The sequence below is a fragment of the Neomonachus schauinslandi genome, chromosome 8 (genome assembly GCF_002201575.2).
Source record: "Neomonachus schauinslandi chromosome 8, ASM220157v2, whole genome shotgun sequence".
Taxonomy (NCBI): domain Eukaryota; kingdom Metazoa; phylum Chordata; class Mammalia; order Carnivora; family Phocidae; genus Neomonachus; species Neomonachus schauinslandi.
Genome location: NC_058410.1, coordinates 1,778,834 through 1,793,215, shown reverse-complemented (window position 1 = coordinate 1,793,215; position 14,382 = coordinate 1,778,834). Strand labels below are relative to the sequence as shown.

At 59.9% G+C, this 14,382-nt stretch overlaps 1 long non-coding RNA gene across 1 annotated transcript; it reads right to left on the bottom strand.

Moving 5' to 3' along the window:
• Positions 1 to 12,022: 12,022 nt before the first annotated feature.
• Positions 12,023 to 14,283, bottom strand: LOC110583431. Its single transcript, XR_002480506.2, has 3 exons — positions 14,185 to 14,283; positions 12,527 to 12,627; positions 12,023 to 12,340 (listed from the first exon to the last, which is right to left on the bottom strand). It is a non-coding gene; the product is annotated as an uncharacterized LOC110583431 (long non-coding RNA).
• Between the last annotated feature and the right edge of the window lie 99 nt (positions 14,284 to 14,382).

The window sequence follows — 14,382 nt, the reverse complement described above, 5'->3', positions numbered from 1 at the left end:
TCTGTCTGCCTGTCTTTGTCTCTGTCTCTGTCTCTCTGTCTCTGTCTCTATCTGTCTCTGTCTCTCTTTGTCTCCATCTGTCTGTCTGTCTCTGTCTGCCTGTCTCTGTCTCTGTTTGTCTCTCTGTCTCTGTCTTTATCTGTCTCTGTCTCTCTGTCTCTGTCTGTCAGTCTCTGTCTCTGTCTGTCTCTGTCTCTCTGTCTGTCTCTGTCTCTGTCCCAGCCCCTGGGCTGCATGCAGAGGTCTCCTGCCTTGATTTTGGCTATAGACCTCAGTCCCAAACATGTGCCCTCCTCACAACCACAGGGTCACTGGAGCAGGACCTTCCATGACTTTCCCACCTGAGAGGCCCAGATCCCTGAAGGAAAGGCTCCAGCCCCGAGACCAGGAGGGTCTGCCGTGGTCCAGCCGCCCCTCGGCTGGCGGCTCAGCTCAAAGGACAGGCCACGCTGGGCGTGCACTGGGGGCTCTCAGCAGGTGGGGCAGCTCTGGCCTGTCCCCCCTTGCAGAGAAGGAGTCCTGGGCATAGGGGTGACCCCAAATTCCTTCCTGAACCTGCCCACCCGCTTGTTCTCAGCATGGCCATCTCAGATGTCCTGACTCAAAGGAGCTAGACAGAAAGAGCCGCTTGGCAGGAGCTGCAGACCCTCTCTGGGAACCTCCTGCTGAGTAAAAGCACCTCCTCCAGGAAGACCACCAACAGTTCCCCTCTGTGCAGCAATCCCGGGGGGCTCTTCTCGGCCAGCCCCCAGCCCCTGCTGGTCCTGCGGGGCCCCCCAACTCCTGCCTGTCCCCTGGCTGGTCGGTTTGTATGCTGTCCGCACTGGGTGCAGCGTCCGTGGGTATGTGCACACGCGTGTGCACACACGCGCACGCAGGTCACACTTCAGAGCGCTGATGTGGTTCCCTGCCTGGGTTCCAATTCCCCAGCATCCTCATTCAGGGATTCGAGTTCAAATTCCTCAGCCTGAAGGCTGGGACGCTGAGCCACCAGGCGCTGATCCGCAAGCTCCTGGGACTCCTGGGGCCTCTGCTGTGATGTGTGGGGGTCACCTCCGCCTGCTGAGGGCATCATCCCTTTTTATGCGGACCCCAGCCCAGACATGGTCCCCATCCCATTTTCAGGAATGGCCCCCGACCCGCTGCTCCGTTGAGTCTTCACGAGGCCTTCTTGGCCGCAGGGACCCCAAGGGACCATCCGCCTGTGTGGCACGTGCGGGGAGGAATCTCAGGGCTGCCTTAGCCGATCACGTCCACGGAAAGGGGGCACTTGGTGCTTCCCCCCGACTAACGAGAGCAAGGTGGTCTCAATGCAGAAAACCTAGAGCACGCAGAAAACAGCACGGAGCAGAAACCAGCCTCCCTCCATCCTAAGACGACCGTTTCCAACACCTGGCTCACGGCCTTTACCAGCGGTTTCCAATGTGCCCCTAAAGCTACTCTAAGCCCTCAAATACCAGATGCTGCCAAGAGCAGAGGGAACATGTCCTCCCCCACGTCCTGCAGACTCTGTCCTCTGTTCTTGAGACCACGGAGGGGTGACCACAACCACAGAACCCAAGACAGAAACCAGCTCCCTGGAGCAAGCATCCCAGGAACACAACCTTTGCTCATCTGGGGAACAGGTAGAAGACAGAGCATCTGCGGCTCCCCGTCCTACACCCGCCCAGCATCCCCAGGGAGTGCCGGGTCTCTGGGGGACAAGCCCTGGACCCTGCATAGCCTGGCCAAGCATCCGAACAATGGGGGCCTGCAGCTGTTTCTTCATTCCTGCATTGGAAGTCTACCCACTCCACCGGAGTCCAGAGCACCCCCCCATGCCCACCACGCATGGCCCACACCCAGAACCCCAGCGGGGCCGTGGTGGGTCAGGCGGTGGTAGCCTGTAGTCTCAAGCCCTGGCCTGCTGGCAGACGCAGGCAGACTGAGGGGCTGGAGGCCAGAGAGGCTGCGACTGCAAACTCCCCCGCGGACGCGGGCTCTAAGTGGTGCGGCTCAGGGAGGGGAGAGCCCCTCGGCCCCGACTGCCGCCCCCGAGATCCAGGCACCGAAGGCTGCACCCACCTTGGGCCTTTATGAATTCATCGCGCATCCCTGAGCCCCTCTCCGCAAGGTGAGCTCCAGGGCTCGGCCCCACGCGTCCTGGAAGATGAGGTGTGTGTCCGGGGCCGTGGGGCCCACCAAGAAGTCAGGGGGCAGCCGTGATGAACTCCGTCCCACGGACCAGGAATAATTCCATTTACGAAGCATAAAAACCCAACCCCTGGCACCCCCCCCCCCAAATAAATCGGGCTTCTATGGAAATATCTATTTCCTTTGATGTATCACCCATGTGGAACACAGAGCAGCAGCATCAAATGATTAAAGGGGGTTGTGGACATAAACTTTAAATTGGGGGCAAAGCTACCCATTAACTTAGCTTTCTGTGCAGATTGGGAAAGTCCAGCAATATTAAGATTTAACAGCAAAGCCACAGCCCCGGCCGTGCCGTCTGTCTGCCTGCAGCTCCGTCCATCCATCCAGGCCTGGGACGGGAGGTGCTGCCCAGCAAACAGCGAGCAGGGGGCCGGCCAGGGGCTCACCCCCCCAAGCCTGGGCAGCTGACACAGATGCCCTGAGGCCACCCCAGGGGGGGCACTGAAGGGTCAGGGGGCCCTGAGCATGGAGTTTCTCTGCAGCCAGGGGCGAGGACAAGGACACTGGAAGAAGACCCTGACGCCACGTTGGGGCTGCGGCAGGGGCGTGTCCTGAAGTCTGTGGGGCAAAGCCACCGCCAAGGGCTGTGGAAGGGGCTGGGTCCTCGGGGCCCTGTGTTCCCTTGGGATCTCCCCTTGTCACCCACTGCCCTCCCGATCCTGGACCTGGAGAGTAGGGGTGGGGCGGGTGCTGGTAGACAGAGACCTCCCTGGAGGTGCACGGTGGGCCTGGGGTGTGGACCCCCGGGGACGTCCCCTCCAACATTGTCCCGGCAGTGCCCCCTCGGTCACGGCCTTTAAGGGGGGGGAAGCAAGACATCTTCCTCATTCCACCCCGCCCCTCCATTTTGGGGGGAGTCCCTGTGGACAGTGGCCCTTGTCACCTCCTGGGCCCTCCCACACAGGACACCAGAACTGGGGGTCACCGGGGTCAGCCGGAGGGTGGCGGCAGTGGACAGTGTTTGGTGTGCATGGCAGGGATCCCGCGCTGTGGGGTCCCCGGGGGGGCTGGCAGGAGTCCCACCGAGGGCCCCTCACCCGGGACAGGTGGCGACTCGTGCTAGGACGACCTCCCTGCCGCTGAGGCAGAGATGAGAGGACCAGGCTCGCAAGCTGGGTCCCGGCTGAAGGCCGCCGCCGCCGTCCGCATGGGGCACGTGGTGGGACGGCCCTGGTGCGCTCGGGTCACCCCAGCCGAGCCCCTTCGCTCGCGCCCTCGGCCACAGGACAGGGCAGGGAAGGGCGGGCTGCAGCAGGGGGCTGGAAGAGCAGGCGCGCGGTCGGCAGCCCTGCCGCAGGTTCTTAGCACTCTCTCCCTGCACGCCTCCTCCCTGCGCACAAACACTAGGCAGCTGAACCCCGCCGCCTCAGCTAGGCACCGAGGGCTTATAGGGTCGCTGTGATGTGCGGCGGGGGCGGGAGGCCCGGGGGAGCTGTGCGGACAGACAGACACACGGACAGGCTGAGCCTCGGAGCTCCGAGCTCCCTCCTACCCCTCACCCTTCAACCCCCGTTAGTTACTGGGACAGAAGTGCCTGTGATTTCCTTGTCTGTCTGTCTGTCTGTCTGCCGGGTGGCTCATTCCCACCCCTCGCGTGGTGATGGTAAAAAGCAGACTGGCTTTTCATGCACTTTCTTGTTGTTTCTGCATCCTGCCGCTTGTGCCAGAGCAGACCCTCTGCCGCCTCTGGGGCCCCAGACGTCCCCGAGGGCACCTGGCAGGCAGAGGGGGGCAACTCTGCTTTAGACCAAGGTGCCCCTGGGGTCCGGTGTGGGAGCAGGGGTCTGCCACTAGAGGAGGAGAAGACCTCACACAGCTGGAGCCTGGGCGGGCGGCGGGCAGTGCTGTCCGGGGCCACAGCCCTTGGCAGGGGCCCTTCGTCATTTATTCAGGGGACCTGTGCTGAGCCCACTGACGGGCGGCCAGAGGCGCCGTTGTCCTCAGTGAGAAGAGAAGCAAAGGCAACTGCCTCCTCAGCAATGACGTTCCATCCCTCCTGCTGCTTGGGACACAAGACTGGGGGTCACCTCCTTTCTTTCTCCCCTCGCCCCCAAGTCCAGACAGTAGCAAATCCCGATGGTTTTCCCCTCGAAACACCCCCTCACCTACCTGCCCACATATCCCCGTCCACCCCCTGCTCCACACCTCTCTTGTCTCGCCCCCTGGACTCTGACAATGGGCTCCCAAAGTCTCCGCTTCCAGACTTGCCCACCATACCCAACACCTCAGCCTCCAGAATCTTGCTGATCAGGGGGCAAATCACCACACTCCTGCCCAAAGTCCAAAAATGACTCTCACCTCCCTCAAAGAAGCCAGAGCCTGAAAGTTAACTCCAAGGGCTGGCCCTGTTTGCTCTCTGGCCTCCCTGCCTTCCTGCCCCAGGACCTTTGCATGTGCTGTTCTTCTGCATGGAAGGCTCTGTCCTGTACATCTGCCTGGCTTTCAGAAATCAGCTCACATGTCTCCTTGTTGGGGAGGCCCGTCCTGACTCCCAGCGCACACTGTCCTTCACAGCTGAGTGTAACTAGACACGTTTTTCTATTGTCTCTCTCCCCCCGCTGGAAGGAAGCTCCCTAAAGTCTGATTCACTGCTGCAGCCCCACTGTATGTACTCAACACATATGTGTTGGGCTAAAAAATAAAAAGCCACTACCTGCCTAAAATACTTGCCAATTTGATTCAGTGATCCTCTTAGGTGGGCTCTTGATGCCATTGTGGAGATTTGCAAACTGAGGCTCACAGACTGGCTCTGGAATCCAGGCCTTGGGCTTCCACCCATGGCTTTCCTACCAATTTCACTTCTGGCCTGCTTGCTGGAACGCAGTGTTGTTGAGAGGCCCTTTCTTGCCTGGCCTGCCAACTCCCACAGGCCCCAGAGGGAGCTGCAGCTTCTCCCAGGCGCGGGTGGGGTCCCTGGGTCCATCTCTTCATTGCCTTGGGCTCAGTAGGAAAAAGGTGTCCTGTGAACTACAAGGTGTTGTCATCACTGATGTGTGCTGCCAACTTTCCAAGGACTTGATGGAAGAAGACTAAGGACATCCCAAGTCTTTCCTGGTTATTAAGACAACTTCTCAGAAACTAATACGTTATCGCAAAGCCACACACCCGACATCAGAGCTGCGGGGTGGCAGAGACCCTGGGGCAAGCAGCCTGAAGGCCCAGTGCTTCCAGACTCATCACCATGTTTCTGTTAACCCCCAACACGCAATGGGACTGCGATGGCTCTCCTAGTGTCTTGCTGATTACCTGCCTTGCTCACTGACCAGCTCCTCACAGCACAGTGTGTGTGTCCTGGCGGCTGTGTCCCCATGGCCGTGACAAATGTCTGAGCTAAAGTAAGTTCTCAGTAATGACCCACTCAATGGATGGACACCTGGCCCAGGTAGAAGGCCACCACTAGGGTGACCCCACGGCAGCTGTCCCATGAGGCAGACCGGCCAAAGAAGAGACGAACAAAGGCAGCCTTGATGTGTATGGAGCACACAGCATCCAGTCCGGGAAGATGGTTTTTAGGACCCAAAGCCGTTAGAACTCAATATCGCAGTCTTCACACGTGCTTCCCCACCTCAGAGCTCATGGTCACGGTCATCATATGTGCTCCTCCACCTCAGAGGTCAAGGTCATGGTCATGTGTTCTTCCACCTCAGAGCTCAAGGTCATGGTCTTCACACATGCTCCCCCACCTCAGAGCTCAAGGTCATGGTCTTCACACATGCTCCCCCACTTCAGAGCTCAAGGTCATGGTCTTCACATGTGCTCTCCTACCTCAGAGCTCAAGGTCATGGTCTTCACACGTGCTCCCCCACTTCAGAGCCCAAGGTCACGGTCATCATAGGTGTTCCCCTACCTCAGAACTCAAGGTCACAGTCATACATGCTCCCCCACCTCAGAGCTCAGGGTCGAGATCATCACTCATGCACTTCTAGCCTGTCAACTGCAATGAACCAACTCCAGGGTTTTCACTTGCTCAAGGTGGTAGCTGTATCCCACAAATGTCAACCAAGACAAACTCACAGTCTTTTCACAGAACCTCCGATGAGGTTCTTAGATCTTTGCAGCAAACAAACATGGGATTTCGAGGCTGAGTCTTTGGAACTCTTTAGAGACTCTGCATTTGTTTGGAGTAAAATGAATGTAATCTAGACCTCCATGGTTAGACTCTCTGAACAGCCACCTGGAGAGCTGCTTCATAACGATCCAGAACCTTCTGCTCCTCACTTAGGAAACTGAGTTCAGGTGCAAGTAAACCACAACTGAAGAGGCAAACAAACCCCTTTTGTTAGAGGGTAAAATGAAAAGGTTTTTGGCTTCGTTGTGTTTCCGGTCCCATCTGTCGAGCAGCATGGTGCTGCGTCGTCATGGTAAACAGCGATCCTCGGTGCCTGCTGTTCAGCCGGGTCCCTCTTAAGAGATGCGTGTGTTGTACAGATGACCCGGGTCCCCGCCAGCCACTGTTTGGCAGGTGGCCTTGGAGAGTTAGCTTTCCCAGGCTGGCGGCCGGGAGCCCCCTGCCCCCTTCTCAGCTGCGGTTTCACCGCCAGAGAGCCTGGCTAACTTTCCCAAATGCCTTCATATACACAGTCCCATGAGACTGACCTGGAGGGAACCAAGTCCAACGGGGATAGGAGAATGGCTCGAGAACAGATCAGTGAGGCTAGAAGCAAACTATGGGGTGGTGCTACTTCTACCCTGTCCGGTGTCCTCCCAGGCCTGATGCATTCCCAGGGCCTCCAGACCAGAGCTGCCCTGGGGCAGACCTTCCAGCCTACAGCTGCAAAGATCACTCTCGTGATCCCACAGAGAATGAGCAGAGGAGTCTGATGCAAGGGGACAGTGCCTGGGTGTTCTGGATTTACAAACCAGGGTCAAAGCCACAGATAAGGAAACAGAGCAGCAGAGAATGTGTCCCTTCAGCCCCCATGAGACCAAGTGTGCACACACCAGGCAGAACACCAGCACAGGGCCACCCGCTGCCCAGGTCAGTCCCTCCCCGGCGCCTGCGGATTCTTGGAAGGGACATCTTTGGGGGCAGCACTGTCCTCTGCTTGCTGCCCACCTTTTGAAAAGCTAGCTCCCTGCTGGGCACTGGCACTGAGTCACGGAAAAGAAACTGTAAACTGGGCTTTCTAGAAGTCAGGGGCTCACACTTGGGACAGCCTGGTATGGAAAGAATGCTGAACCAGCGGTCAGCCTGGCCCAAGCTCAAAGCCACGTCTCCGTCCTTCCCAGTGAGTGTGGACAGAGCAAGTCCATGGCACAGGCAGGCTGGCAATAAGGAGGGCACCCCCCAGCACGTCCCTGGGCTCTGACACCAGGATGCCCTGATCCACCTTTCTCTGCGGAGAAAGCGTGTGTGGCTCAGCAAGCCCAGACAGAGCCCCCTCCCGCCGTGGAAGCAACCTGGGCCTGGCCGTGTGTCTGTTCTGACCCTCGTGACAGACTCACAGCCATGGTCCATGCCCAGTGACCCCGCAGACAAGGAAAACAGCCCTGACGCGAGCCCTCTGCATTTCCAGCATCTTCAGAGAGACTACTGATCCAAATTGTTGCTGATGGCAAAGAAGAACAACTTAAAATATGTACGAACTTCAAGAAGTGATACAAAGCTAATGTTTTAAACACGCTCCCATAGCACCATTCATGAAATGCTGCTAGTTTCAGCAACAAAGTCTGCCCTGGCGTGGCCTGGCAGGCATGGCCATGTTCCTCAAGTCGCTCTGATCCTGTTTCCCAGGGTGCAGAGCTGGTTTCTTTCTTTCTTTTTTTTTTTTTTAAAGATTTTATTTATTTATTTGACAGAGAGAGACACAGCGCGAGAGAGAACATAAGCAGGGGGAGTGGGAGTGGGAGAGGGAGAATCAGGCTCCCCGCTGAGCAGGGAGCCCGATGCGGGGCTCGATCCCAGGACCCAGGGACCATGACCTGAGCCGAGGGCAGACTCCCAATCAACTGAGCCACCCAGGCGCCGGCAGAGCTGGTTTCTGCCAACACTGGATGTTTTCCGGGGACCCTCCACGTCCTGGCACAAATGCCCGCCGGGAGCCTGGCTCAGGTCCAGCACCGACATGCGCATCCTCTCTTTCTCAAGGAACTCAGGGAGAACAGTGTCAGCAAACTCTCAGAGTGACAGAGGTCAGCCCATTAAGGTGCATGTGGGTGAAGGGACGCTGGCCTCTGGAGGGCAGGTGGCCCGAGGATCGACCCAGGCCTGAGGCGGGAGGGAGGAGGGGGAGAGGGGGTCCAGGGGCCAGTGGAGCCTGGGGGAGCACGGGAGCACCTCTTACCAGGGGCTGGTTTACCCAGTTCACTAGCTGGTCACCTGGCAAGACCCCTGGGAGTGGAGCAGGCTCGGGGAAGAGGGGCAGACGCTGGGGTGGGGGCTGCAGGTTGGCCTGACCATGGGGCTGGGCTGCAGGGGGCCAGCTGGCTGTGCAGCCCGGGGAGGGGAGGGCCCTGGGCTGGCCGTGGGCTGGGGCCAGGTGCGGTGGGTGGGAGGCTATTGCCTTCAAGGCTCCTAGACTTTGCTTATCCCCTTTCTCAAGGGACAGAGTCCCCTGGGGGTGGGGCTCTGCTCCGGTCAAGGACCCAGATTCTGCTGAGAGGGGCGTTTGCTGCCCATCCGCACCCTCTGCTGGAGGGCGGACACCCCAACTTCTGATCTTTGACTCGCTCATTCAGAAGCACACTTGGTTGCTGCCCTGGGGCCCTCAAGTCCCTGGGCAGAGGATGATTCAGGGCATGTCCATGTAAGCAGTGACCCTCCCATGCCCAAGGTGGGGTGGGGCAGGAAACGTCCCCAGAGAGTAGAGGCTCCTCACACAGGGGGACCCGCAAACGGTCTCAGGTCCTACTGTGTGGACCAGACGACTGGTTTCTGATTCTACTGTAATCCTGCAAGGCTGTGGGAGGCTGGGGACGAGGTGCGGGGGATACTGGGCAAGCTGCCCGGAGTCCCACTGAGTCACGCCCTGCGTGCTGAGCCCCGGAGTGCCTGGCTGCGTTCCAACGGCTGTTCCGACGTGCTTGATGGCAGCCCTTAGTGGAAGAGTTTGTACGGTGCTCTGGAGCACACACACCTGTGTGCAGACCCCTGCAGGACCGGTGAGGCCACCAGCTTCCCCTCACCCTGTCCCACGCCCTCACTAGGGGCTCCTGGGCCACTAAGCGTTGGGACCTGCAGTGGTGTGCGGGGGGGGGGGCTCTTCAGGAGGGCCTGATCCACGAGCTGGATGCGGCATTTGGAGGCCCCATCCCGCTCCCCTGCCCGGTGGGACATGTTCCAAGGACTCAGCCTGGGGAGAGCGGGTGCTGTTGAGACCACCTGGACAGTAGACGTGACTGAACCCCGTGAAGGCTTCTATATAAACTTCTAAGATCCTGGCAGGCAGGCGCAGGGAGCTTTGCGTCTTGAGGTCGCCCACGACAAGCCTTGTCCGTAAATTCCCTTGCTTGTTAAGACAGCCACCTGCCAATCTGGAGGCACCTGCCTCTTTCTTCAGTTGCTCCTGGCCCTCTGTATATGGGGCCCCGTTTTGAATTTCACCCAGGAAGTTCCCGGGGTTTCAAACCAACAAATGGCAAAGCATGGATGAAGACACGGTGAATGTGCTCCATTAAATTCTTGCCCCTGTTTTCAGAGGGTGAGCAGAGCATGGTGGGAACCTTTATTTATCAGGGCTCATAGCCACAGATGTTGGTTAGCCTCCCCTGGGACCTGAAGGGGGCCGGCAGGGCTGTGCCCAGTGGTGAGAACCATGCACAGCCTTGCCCTGCAGAGCCCCGGGGACTGTCAGCTTATATGTCCACTCTGCCAGGCCACAGTGCCCAGGGGCGTGGTCAAACATCATCTGAATGCCGCTATGAAGGTGTTTTTAGGTGAGATTAATCTCGATGTGAGCAGACTCTGAGCCTCCTCCATCATGTGTGGGCCACATCCAATCAGTTGAAGGCGTCAAAAGAAAAGTCTTAGGGCCGCCAAGGAGGGGTTCTCCTCCGAGGGCCTCCGGCTGCGGGCGGCAGCCTCAGCTCTACCTGCGTCTTCAGCCCCACAAGCCCGTGAGCGAAATGCTGCAAACCTCCCGCTTCGCCCAGTCTCCCCTGCACGTACATGCTGTGGGTTCCATCTCCATTTCATGGAGCACGCTGACTACTACTTCCCAGACCCCACACCCACTCTCCTCATCTACGCACGCGGTCCGGAGGGCAAGGCCCCCGGCGGAGCGCGTGGGAGCTGCCTGCGTCCTCCTACGCTCGTCCTGGACCCCGGGGCCCAGCTGCCCTGTCTGCTCGGCCACCCCGGGGTGCCTTTTCCTTCCCCTCTCTCCCCGCTGGCCATGCACCTGCTGCCGGAAGGCCACTGCTCCCGTCACTCTGACGCTTTCCTCTGTTCCTCTGTCCGCCTGTGGTCCCTTGCTGGGGCCCCCGGGGCAGCCTGCTCACCCTGACAGCCTCCAGCCCCCCTTCGCCTCCCCACACAGGGGCCTGGGCATCCGGACACCATGATGGGACAACATGAGGGCCCCACTGTCCCTCGACCCCTCTAACCCTGGCCGTGGTGGGCCGCCCTCCCCCTCCCCCCTGCCCTCCCCCTGCCCTCTCCTGGTCTGGAGCCCCCCACCAGGACCTCAGTCCCAGCGTCCCTCCACCTGCAAAGAGCTACCTCAGACCCCGGCTCCTTCCCACCACCTGCCCCGACCCCGAGACGCCGGGGCTGATGGCCACACAGACCGTTCTGCCACCGAATCTGTGGGTGTCCTCACGCTGAGACCCTCGCCTCTCGGGGCAGGTCCCCAGGGCCCTGCAGACGTGCGAGACCAGCGATGCCGAGGTGCTCTCCTCAGAGCACCAGCCCCACCGTGGCACCACCTTTTCCTGGGACGCAGTGAGGGTCTCTGGGGCTTCCTGGACGGGAGCAGAGTGGAGGCCTGTGTGTCCTGCCATCAGCCTGACTCACAGCACACAGCAGGTGCCCCACGAACAGTTGGTCAAAGAAAGAACTGATTTCAGTGATTTCAACAGCGCCTCCCTCACCCCCCATTAAGCCTCTTCCTGGGGGCCACGCGGCAGTCCCAGCCAGGCCAGCAGGCAAGGGGAACCTAGGAGAACAGGGCCTGTCCCCGGTGGCCTCGAGCTGGCGTGGCAGGCGCAGGGCAGGGTGAGCCAGGCCTCGGGGCTCAGTGGGCTCATCTACGCAGACTCTCAGCCTCCTTCTTGGGGGTCCCACGGTGACCGTTGGGGTCACGGCTGCGCTGTCCCAAGAGCAGGATTTGGTGTCCTGGGTGTCACGGACCCTCCATAAACATCCACTCCTTCCTCCTCCATTAACTGCTGGTGGAGTAACCCGGGTCTTGACCCCCTCGCGGATCACTGTGCTACTTCTCAACATCGCAGAGTGTGGGCCATGTCCGGGGAGCCAGCCCTCACTGGCGCCACCACCCCCGTCCCTCCGAGAGCTCCCAGAGGAGGGGGTGTTGAGGCAGGGTCCTGGCCAGGTGCCACCGGCAGGACAGTGAGAGCCCAGGGTCACGCGGGCAGCTGGAGAAGCTCAGGCCAGAATTAAGGGGCCGACACCCCGCAGCACTGAGTGGGTGCTGGTCCGTAGCCTGCCGCAGTCATCATCGGAACGCCGGTGTTGCAAGTGGGCTGCCTCCTCTGGGACAAGCTCGCACCAGCCTCCTGGCTGGGCTCCCCAGCTGCAACACGAGCGGGCACGCGGACAGGCCGCCAAGCGGGGGGTGCAAGGGAAAGGCTGGGAGCGTCACTGGCCGCCTAGGCCCACCGTGCTGCCCCTCCCCCCCCACCCCTGCCCTGGGTGCCCAGGGTCACATCACGTGTTCAACGGGATGGCAGAAGAGCTAAGATCGGGTGACCACAGCACCGCTGTGGTGAGAGCTCTGCTCGACAACAGGTGTTGTCTGACAGTTCCCAGGCCTGGGGTCGGGCCCCGAGAGTGACCAGAGCTGCTCTTCAAAGCCCCGTCCTTTTAAAAACAGAACGCACAATTCCTGTCCTGTACAAAGTGCACGGTCTGAGCCTTAGGATGGTACTTCAAACAAAAATTTAAGCAAGGGATTCTGGGTGGGAAAGATCTCTGGAAACCACTGTCTTAAGAATCCTGAGACTTCAAAACAAACGCGGATACCTCCTACAAGTAAAGAAATGGTTCTGTCACTCGCTAAACAAAGAAATCATTTGTACAAGAGCAGACAAGCTGCACTGTAATTAACACCTCCCCACTCGGGTTCTCAGCCCCATGCACCCGTGTGAGACCTCTTGCCGGGATTAAGTAAAGGAACACGAAATGTGCCAGAAAAGCTGCGGATTTACTCACATCCTATATGTTATCCGTAGATGGTTTAACGCACTGCAAGAGCAAAATGCCTCCGTTAGCCAAAGCTGGCCATCAAAGCTCCTCAGAATTTACAGCAACTTCTAGAAGAAACAGGATGCAGACCTTCTCCAGGACTGTCAGGAGGGCCGAGTGCATGGCTGAGCAGATGGGACAAAACAGACAGCTCGGGGCAGACCAGTCTGGCTATGGGGGGCCAGGTGAGGGGGCCAGGTAAGCAGGCAGTGCCCCCGGCCTGGACAGCTGGGCCCCCCCCCCCCCACGGTCACAGCCACGGCCTGCTGAAAAGCACACCAGAGTGCTAGGGTTCCTGCCTTCCTTGGTCTTCTAAGGGCTGAGGGTTTCCTGAGGTTGGATTCCACATCTCTTGTTCACTGCAGGGGTTTGGTGCCACACCTGAGCCCCAAGAGGATTTCACTGTGTTTAACCAAGCCAGGCCTGCAGGTGCCCTGGGGCCCCACGATCCCGGTCACCAGAAAATCTGCACCGCGCGAAAGAATGAGTTGGACACAACTTACAGAGCCTCCTCTTGTCGGCACACACCTGCTCCCAAAGGCAAACAATCAACCCAGGCCCTGGGCTGACCTTCCTCCGGGCTTCCTCCTGCCTGTCTCTTCTAAGACAGGCTGGATCCGGGTGGGCGGGTGTGGGACCCAGTTCACTTTCTGCTAACACTTAATTGTTGGGGGCTGGGGTCCCACAGAAAAGGGGGATGGGCCTGTGTCGGGCCACCCGGCTGGCAGCAACCTTCCCACAGTTTGCTTCAAAGGCCCACTCAGGTGGGAACATGCCTGCACTCACGCACGGACTCCTCGGACCACGACCCCCGTGGTCACCTCTGACCCCACACTCACAGACCCACCCCACCTCCCCAACCACTGTCTGCTCACTTTCGCCCTAGCCTTATTTCCAGGAGCTTTAGAGGGCCTCCTGGAACAAAGGAAACATCCCCCACTTTGTGATTAAATGCTAAGATGTCATTTTGTCACCTCCCACCCCCACACACCCCTACACAAACTACCCAAACCACCTAAGCCTGCACACCCGGCAGTGGGTCCTGCACCACTGGGGTCTGTACCCCTCCCTCCCCACCCTTAGGAGCAGGGAGGTGACCCCCTCCTGTGTTTCCCCTCAATGCTTTCCACCAAGGCCACAACAAGGCTGCCCGCCGGGAAGACCCAAATCCCCGCCAGCCTCCTCCAAGTCTGTTGAGGCACTTTTGACTCCAGCCGCTCCAAACAAGCTCAGGAAACCTAAATTTCAGGCCACACCAGGGTCGAGGGTGGGGCCAGGAGACTGAAGACCCCACGCACCCTGCGCACCTGCCTCGGAGTCCAGGAGGAAAGGGCGGACGGGTGCAGAGGGAAAGAGGCGGAGGGGGAGAGGGATGGTGGGAGAGGCCGGGTGGTGGGCCAAAGGGCCTGGGAGCAGGTACCCCCATCCAGCCTCTAAGTCAGAAGCCACCGAGGGGGCAACAGGGGGCCCAGGGGAGGGCCCTGGGCCCTCTGCTCTGGACTTCGGGGCGCAAACTCCCAAGGGCGGACGGCGGCGGCGAGGTGACAGCCCGTCCTGCCGGGTGCCCGCGGCCCCCAGTTGCCCGTCCGTGGGAGGGGTCACGGGGAGGGGACGGATGCGCTCACCTGCGGGGGTCGCAGTCCTGGTGCGGGTCGGGCTCACGGTTCCGGGTCGGGGTCGGGGAATGGGCGGGGGTCAGGCTCCGGGTCTGGAGTGGGGTCCGGGGTAGGGTCCGGCTCTGGGTCGGGGTCTGGGTCGGGGTCTGGGTCCGGGTCGGGGTCTGGCTCCGGCTCCGGGTGAGGGTCCGGGTCCGGGTCGGGGTC